This window comes from Equus caballus, chromosome 19, assembly GCF_041296265.1.
Source record: "Equus caballus isolate H_3958 breed thoroughbred chromosome 19, TB-T2T, whole genome shotgun sequence".
Lineage (NCBI taxonomy): Eukaryota > Metazoa > Chordata > Mammalia > Perissodactyla > Equidae > Equus > Equus caballus.
In genome coordinates this window covers 28,529,752-28,538,613 of record NC_091702.1, presented here as the reverse complement: position 1 = coordinate 28,538,613, position 8,862 = coordinate 28,529,752, and the positions used below count along the sequence as shown (strand labels likewise).

General features: G+C 38.1%; 1 protein-coding gene across 1 annotated transcript in view; it reads left to right on the top strand.

Annotated features, from left to right (window-relative positions):
* KCNMB3 (potassium calcium-activated channel subfamily M regulatory beta subunit 3) overlaps positions 1–8,862 on the top strand; it is a 64,415-nt gene that overhangs the window by 1,456 nt on the left and 54,097 nt on the right.

Here is an 8,862-nt window from a genome sequence, read left to right as displayed (position 1 = left end):
AAATAGTTTAAGTGGATGAATGAGGCCCATGTGGATTATCACGAGTCCAAGGTCACTCGGATAGTCAGCGCTGCAATCTGTGTCTTTTAATCCACGTCCACTGTGCTTTTGCTGATTACCACGTGCTACCCAACCAACCGCTGGATGGCAACCATCACAGACCTTACTCTGTTCCCTTCAGCTATCTCCCAGGAGGTAAAGCCGTATTTCTTTCAAGTTTGTGAGGCTCCATTTTTATGACCTCATAACTTTAATGTGTATGCTCAGCCCAAAGGAACGAATGTTTACAAATGCCGGCATGGCTTGAATAAAGTACTAAGAGATTTAGCGGCATCTTTCAATCCTAGTATAGTTAGTATCTGGCACGGAATAGGGAATTGACACACGTTTGTTGAATTTATAAAGAACAGTATGTATCGTTCTCTCCTCTTGGCTGGTTGTGCTGTTTCCCAATCCGTTATACTGGAAGCCACAAGGGGGTGTTATGGGACCATTTTAAGTTACTGTTTTGCTCACGCGTAGCCTTGTGCCAAACAAAATCTTTACATTCTAGGCTGAAGTTTTATTCCAAAACATTTTGTAGTGAGAGGAAACGTCCCAACCCCAGTACATTACTTGAGCAAACAAACCAACCCACACTATTTGCACTTACCCAACGAAGTGAATAAGAACATCACAATGTTTACGTACACGCCATTGAACCTAATCACAAATCAGGCAATTTGATATTCTTCGATTAGCTGGAGTACGATTTCCAGTTTCATCTTTGCGTCTTCCTTTCCTGTCCTTACTGTTAAGGGAGGGCGGTGGCGGCGGGGATAAACCGCTCAAATCTCAAAAGAGTACCGAGTTGTAAAGTTTGTTATATTCTATTATACCTTTGACTGAGGGTGTTGAATCGTCATTCTTCCAACTGTTTGCCACACTTGGAGCGTAGCTTAATTTTTTCCTGATTAGAAAAGGGATACATGTTTGTCGCATAATGGAGACAATAGAAATGTACGAAGAGCAAAAGAAAAATTTATCATAATCCCACAGCCCAGAGGTAACATTTTGCTCACTATCTTTTCATATTTTTATATCTATATCCATATAGAAATTTTTTCAAAATTAGAATATTGTTATTTACAGTATTTTGTAACAGCTTTTTTTCTATGTATTATAGCATGAACATTCCTTATACTATTAATGTTAATGGTGCCTTAGAATTCTACTATAAATGACCATACTGTTAAATAGTGGATGATTAAGTTGTTTCCATCTTAAAACATGCTCTGCCAATTTGGTGAGTAAAATATAGTATTCCATTTTAATTTGCATTTTTATTTTTTGTGAACTTGAATATTTTCTCATGTGCTTATTGGCCATTTGTATTTCTTTTGTGAATTTTCAGTTTATGTCCTTTGCCCATTTTTCGACAGGCTAGTTATCTTTTTTAAAGAAAATAAACTTTTTAGCTTTTTATCTGAGATATATGTTGTGTATATTTCTTTCTAGTTTGTTTGCTTTTTAATTTTGTTAATGGTACCAACGTTTTAAATTGTTGTGAAATCAAGTCTATTAATCTTTTCCTTTATAGGCTCTATTATTGGCTTTATGCTGAAATCATGTTCTAGCCAAGATCTGGCTGCATTTTTTTAATTTAACTTTTTAGTTTATCTGTAATTTATTTTGGAGTATGAGATGAAGATAACTCTCTCTTTCTCTCTCTGTCATAATCCTTTTTATTTCTCTCCATCTTGTATAACAGCCTGAAATTAAATTTGTAAGTATGAGATAGCTTCATCCGACGCTCAAGTCACTTCTTAAGGCATTGGGTTTTCAATTTTTTTTTTTAAATGAAGATCTACAGATCTTTTTTTTTTATTTAAAGATTTTATTTTTTTCCTTTTTCTCCCCAAAGCCCCCCAGTACATAGTTGTATATTCTTCGTGGTGGGTCCTTCTAGTTGTGGCATGTGGGACGCTGCCTCAGCGTGGTTTGATGAGCAGTGCCATGTCCGCGCCCAGGATTACGAACCAACGAAACACTGGGCCGCCTGCAGCGGAGTGTGCGAACTTAACCACTTGGCCACGGGGCCAACCCCTGGGTTTTCAAATTTCTTGTTAAGGTCTAGATTTCTGTGCTGTATCCTCAGAGTTTCTAATTGAGTAAGTTTGGGCTGGAACCTGAGTGGCTGCGTTTCTAACAAATTCCCAGGTGATGCTGATGCTGATGCTGCTGGCCCAGGATCACACTTTGAGAACCACTATCCTAAGGCTTTCCCCACCCAACCCCACATTAGCCAGGTGGTGCTTCTCGCTGTTTCACAGATGGGCTCTCGCTCTTTCTCACCTGTGTGTTACAGCTTGTTTCTTCCACCTGTCAACCCTTTGCTTTGTTTCTGTCTCTAAGATCAAGCTCATAATTTCTCTTCTATGAAATCTGTGATTTACCCTATCAGAGATCTCTGATCACTCTTTAGAGATTCCACAGTATTTGGTACGTTAGTCTCCTTGTCACCAGAGAGGCAATTACTGTGAAAACAATGAAACTTAAGCTTCAAGTCCCCGCAGTTGCATGAACCTCTTCCAAGATGAAGTACTTAATTTTGTATTTACAATTTTATATTCTTTTTCCTAAGTTGTTCCCCCCAATTTGCATAGGCTTGTGTTCTCACAAAATTTGGCTCCACCCCTGTTTAGCATATTATGTCTTCACAGACTTTGAATTCCAGTTTTGTTATATTCCATTCTGCTCCATCTCCCTGCTTAGCATAGTGTCTTGCATAGAGTCTCATTTGTTTTTTAACAAAGTATTCCTTGCATATCTACCTTATGTCCAGCCCTGTACTAGGTACTGGAGATATAGTGTGAGCAAGATAGACATGGTCCTTGCCCTGCTGGTTCTTACAGGAGACTAGAGAAGGTAGGCAATTAAACAGCACTGGAATGTGACGACTACACTTACGTAAGGTAAGTGAAGAGTGTTATGGGAGCACATGACAGACAGCCTAGCTTGGTCTAAGGAGGTTGGGGCAGGTAAAGCGTCTAGGAATTAAACTTGTTGAGTGAATTGATAAACTGTCCTGGCTCCCTAGCCTGCTGACACTAGTGCAGACCTGACCGGGCATAGACTCCTGACTCAGACGTGAGGCAGCTGCGTGCCGTAGTCTCCTGCCAGAGACCTCACATCCCCAACCGAGACACCTGGACTCCACAATTCTGAGCCACCTACACAGCTGAGGTCCTCCAAGCAGCCAGCCCCGTGCTTTCAAAACCAGCAAGCCTAGATCTAGGCAGCCAGTCAACCCACTCAGACACTTTGCTTTCTTCAAAAGGGACAGACAGTCTTCCAGCTTTAGAAGACTCACTCCATTTCTCCATCCGTGAACCTCATCTCTGAGAGCCTACCTACACTCTGTCCCGGATCAAGTTTGCTGGCTATAAAGCTTTTTCGCTCGGTGCTCAATTTTCAATTGCTATTAATCTTTAATTTTTCGAGTAAATGGACAAATGAATGAATAAAATCTGACTAGACTTCCTTATTAGAATATTAATGATGATGCCTTCTCCAGGGTTTAGCACTTTTCATTTTCTAGAGTACTGACTTTATTTACAGCATGTGGGAATGAAGGTCAAGTGTTCCATAAATGGATTTGAACTTGCACACACATACCTGTGAAGATCCGAAGGCTGAACCATGTCAAGGGTGATTGAGGTTAATAGATGACGAAAAGGAAGTATTTCCTCAGTGAATAGGTATATTTTTTATCCCTGGGAGAAAACTCACTGACTGTTTCAGTCTGCGGTCAGCATTACTACGGTTCAACAATATCCAATTTCTGGTGCTCTCTACTTTCGGGCATACAGGAAATCATACTCCCTTTCCCATTTGAAGGTAGGTGGAGCCATGTGACTTTCTTTGGCCCTAGAAATGTCAGTAGAAGTGTTAGGTGCTGCTTCTTGCATCTCTAGTCCTCTTCTCTGTTTGAACAGCTATCAGGACCCATAGCAGACACAACATGAGCAAGAAACACTTTTGTTAAGTTGATAAGCTTTGGGGATTAGTACTGAAGGCTCACTATTTCTTCAGTCATCACTGACCAATATAAGGGCTAAATTTATACGTTCCTTCATCCAGGGTCTGAGGCTAAAGAACAGAATCTATTAAAATCTATATTCCATTAATGTGCCTTTGGATTTTAAGTTCAATTATTCATTTAAAAAGCATTTATTTTTTATTTTATTTTAGTTTTAAAGATTGGCACCTGAGCTAACAGCTGTTGCCAATCTTCTTTTTTTTTTTTTTCTGCTTTTTTTCCCCAAACCCCCCCAGTACATAGTTCTATATTTTGGTAGTGGGTCCTTCTAGTTGTGGCATTTGGGACGCCACCTCAGCATGGCTTGACAAGTGGTGCCATGTCCGTGCCTAGGATCCAAACCAGCAAAACCCTGGGCCACTGAAGCAGAGGGCGCGAACTTAACCACTCAGTCATGGGGCCGGCCCCTAAAAAGCCTTTATCAAAGCCTACTATTTACAACATAACTGTGATAGCCACTATGGAGAGGACAATACAAAAATATGTGCTTAGTTACTTTTATGGCAGTCTTGTCAGGCTACACTGAAAATCCATGTAAATCTGTTAGAACTGTAATTTCCTTGGAGTATTGTCATGTAGCAGTTCTCACATCTTACACCAAGTGCCACATACTAAATGGTAACCATAGGAGCTGCTTTTGATGATCAGGAATATGCAGTTTTCCTATTCCAAACTTTGACTAGCCCAAACTGAGTAGTGTTGCTTCTCCTGTTGTTGGCCATGGGAGTCAAAAAACTGAAAGGTGAGCCAACAGTGATGGCCTAGCAGTTAAAGTTTGGCACGTTCTGCTTCAGGGGCCCAGGTTTGGTTCCTGGGCAGGGACCACACCACTTGTCTGTCAGTAGCCATGCTGTGGCGGTGGCTCATGTAAAAGAAGTAGAAGGACCTACAACTAGAATATACAACTATGTACTGGGGCTTTGGGGAGGGGATAAAAAAAAAGGAAGATTGGCAATAGATGTTAGCTCAGGGAAAATATTTCCTAGCAAAAAAAAAAAAAAATAACAAAAAAACTGAAATGCGTAATTATTTGTAGCAATTGACAATCACAATAAAACACCACTTCCTTGAGCGGGTGGATAGGGGCTCTGTGCTGTCTTCGCCAGGAAACTGTATGCTTTACAAAGGTAAGGAATGAGTCTGCCTGGTTGACTGCTAATCCCCCAAGCCTAGCACAGTGCTGACACAGTGTAATCGTCTCGTATTTATTGTATGAATGAAGGGCAAAAGAAAGGATGCGTGAAATCCATTCCACAGTGTAAATATTTATACAATGTTCAGCCCATTTTATGTGTTCAAAGTATGTTTAATAGGAAAGATTTACTTAGTAGGCATTCCTTCTCATTGTTAATTTTCTTCCAAAATATGTTGTGAAATGTAAAATCTATTTTGAAATAGGAAAATTGATGTGGAGTCTTAAGGGGAAGGGTAACATCAAAGCAAGTTTAGCTTAGTTACCCTTAAAGCTACAAGATTTTCATGTATTTTGAAGCCATTAAAAGAAAAAAAGATTTAAGGAGGAACATCATAATGAATGCAGGTCTTGATTTTTCTGCCCTTCACTGACTAAAATCCCTTTGTTTAACAGTTTTTAAATGGATTGTGTGTCATTGATTTGCCCATAAAAATGATGAGGTTTGGTATTTTCAAAGGGTAGTTTATTTGGACAATAGTCTCATTAAATTTATTGTTTCCCTTTTTAACGTGCATTCTTTTGGCCTATTTTTCATGGCTTTTATAAACTTTTTCAAACATACGCAAGAATCGAGAGAATAATAAATGAACCCTCCTATACTCAGCACTCCATTTTCAATAGTTATCAGGCCATACTTGCTTTATCTTCTCTTTTTTCCCTTTTGCTCTCTCACCCTCTCTCCTTCCTTCTGTCTTTCCTTTCTTCTTTTTCTCTCTTTTCTCAAGCATTTTAAGAAAACCCCAAGTCATTTCACTTCCACATAATTCTGTATAAAGTGTAGACATTTTCTTACATGAACACAATGTCATTTTCACACTTAACGAAGAGAACATCGGTTCCTTGATATCATCAAAGATATAAATTTCTCTGTCTGTCTCAGAAATGTCTTTTTCAGTTGGTTTGTTCAAAAACAAGATCCAAACAAGGTCCATAATCTAACCTAGTTGTCATGTCTCTTTAGTTTCAATTAAGCGGAGAAACACTCTTTTCCCACTTTTTTCATATTATTGATTTGTGGAAGATGAATTTACATTTTTTGCTTTCAAATGTTTTAAATTTTGTTGCAAACAGATCTCCGAAGATTCGCACTTTAAGAAATCTTTGCATCTCTTAGTCTTTGCCAGTTTATAAAAAGCAGGCAGTTTCAAAACAAAATAACCAGCCCTGAGGGGGAAAGGGGGAAATTACTCTATTTTTATTAATTTATTTGGCTTCATAATATTAAGCAGATTCAGAGGTCTCATATTCCAAGGAGAGACTAAACAATATTGAGTACATCATAAGTAACTCAGTCACATTTTCCTAGCTTATCACTATCAACACTTCTTGCTTCTTTGGCTGCTTCATTTTTATCTCTGTAAGGACCTCTGAAAATTGAAGGTTAAATGAAAATCAAGATGAATTGAGACTGAGACCTTCAGTTCTCTATCTTGCCTTCTTACAAACTAAATCCTGACTTGACTGGAGACTGAAATGTGTCCAACTTAAAAACTACATTTTCCAGCCTTTCTTGAAGATAGAGATTGTATTAAGACACAGGACTGACCAGTGAGATGTAGGCAGAGGTTGTGAGGGGATACAAAGAAAGCTCCTTTAAAAATGGAGACAAAACACTTTACAGAAAGAAATAGAGATGGCCCTCAAACATATGAAAAAAGTGCTCAGATTAATTCATAGCAATGCAAATACAAATTAAAACTACCGTGAGCTATCATTTCTCACTGTCAGATTGGCATAAATCCAGAATTTTGATGACAAACTCTTTTGGAGAGGTTGCAGGAAAATAGGCAATTTCATGAATTCAAAATGATACAGCCCCTGCGAGAAGATTTGGACAATATGAGCAGAATTACAGATAAACTTACCATTTAATTGATAAATCCCACTTGTAGAAGTTTAACCTTAAAACATACCAGCACAAATATGAAGTCACATATGCACAAGGTTTGTGTATGTGCATGTGTTTTAGCCTTTTCTTGAGTTTCTTAAATCATATGATTGTTGAAGCAAAAATTATAACGTTATCTAATGTCGTGCTCATTGTATGTAGAGGAAATACACAAGATTATTGTATTTAGAAAGTGGAGAGGGTAAAGAGACCTAAATGAAGTGAGGTTTTTACATTTCCCTTGAAGTGGCAAAACATTCAAACCAGTAGGCTATGGTAAATTGCATATGTATATTCTAATACGCAGAGCAAACACTAAGAAAACTATACAATACACCGTTCTGAAAAACACTTCAAAGAAATCAAGGGGAATCCAAAGTGTCCAAATAATCTGCAGGAAGGTGAGAAAAGAGAAACAGAATGAAAAACAGAGGAAACAAACAGAAAACAAATAATACGATGACATACTTAAGCCCTAACATATCCATAATTACTTCAAATGTAAGTGGTTTAAATACATCATTAAAAGACAGAGATCGGCAGTGTGGATAAAAACCTTTTGATCCAACAATATGCTGCTTACAAGAAACTCAATTCAAATTCAATGGCATAGGTAGGCTGAAAATGAAAGGAAAGAACAAGTAAAATAGCCAAATTGATTTCTATGTGATTTTTTGTAAGCTTTCGCTAACATTATTTATAGTGAGTGACATTTCTTACCAAATATCTGTGGAGAGTGCAAACTCAAAATTGTTTTTATTTTCTGCTAAAGCCCTTGGTGTGTTTTAAAATTCTCTTATTTATTTATTTTTCCAGCTTTATTAAGATATAATAATTGACATATAGTAATGTGTAAGTTTAAGATATACAACATGGTGATTTGATACATGTATGCATCATGAAATGGTTACCAGGATAAGGCTAAGTCATCTATCACCTCTCATAGTTACTATTTTTTTTGTGAGTGTAGTGAGAACTTTTTTTTTTTTTTTTAAAGATTTTATTTATTTATTTATTTTTTTCCTTTTTCTCCCCAAAACCCCCCGGTACATAGTTGTGTATTCTTCATTGTGGGTTCTTCTAGTTGTGGCATGTGGGACGCTGCCTCAGCGTGGTCTGATGAGCAGTGCCATGTCCGCGCCCAGGATTCGAACTAACGAAACACTGGGGCGCCTGCAGCAGAGCGCGCGAACTTAACCACTCAGCCACGGGGCCAGCCCCCTGTAGTGAGAACTTTTAAGATCTACTCTTTTAGCAACTTTCAAGTATACAATACAGTATTGTTAACTGTAGTTAGTAGTTAACTGTAGTAACATGCTGTACATTAGATCCCGAGAACTTATTAGTCACACAAATGGAAGTTTGTACCCTTTGACCACCTTCACCCATTTCCCTCCTCACCTTCCCACTGGTGCCTGGAAACCACCCATCTCTTCTCTGTTTCTATGAGTTTGGTTGTTTTAGATTCCCATATAAGTGAGATCATGTATATTTGTCTTTCTCTGTCTAACTTATTTCATTTAGCATAACACAAAGTTCATCCATGTTGTTGCAAATAACATGGTTTCCTTTTTATGGCTGAATAATATTCCATTTTGTGTATAGATGCCACAAATTCTTTGTCTATTTATCCATGGATGGACACTTAAGTTGTTTCTGTGTCTTGGCTATTATAAAGAATGCTGCAGTGAACATAGT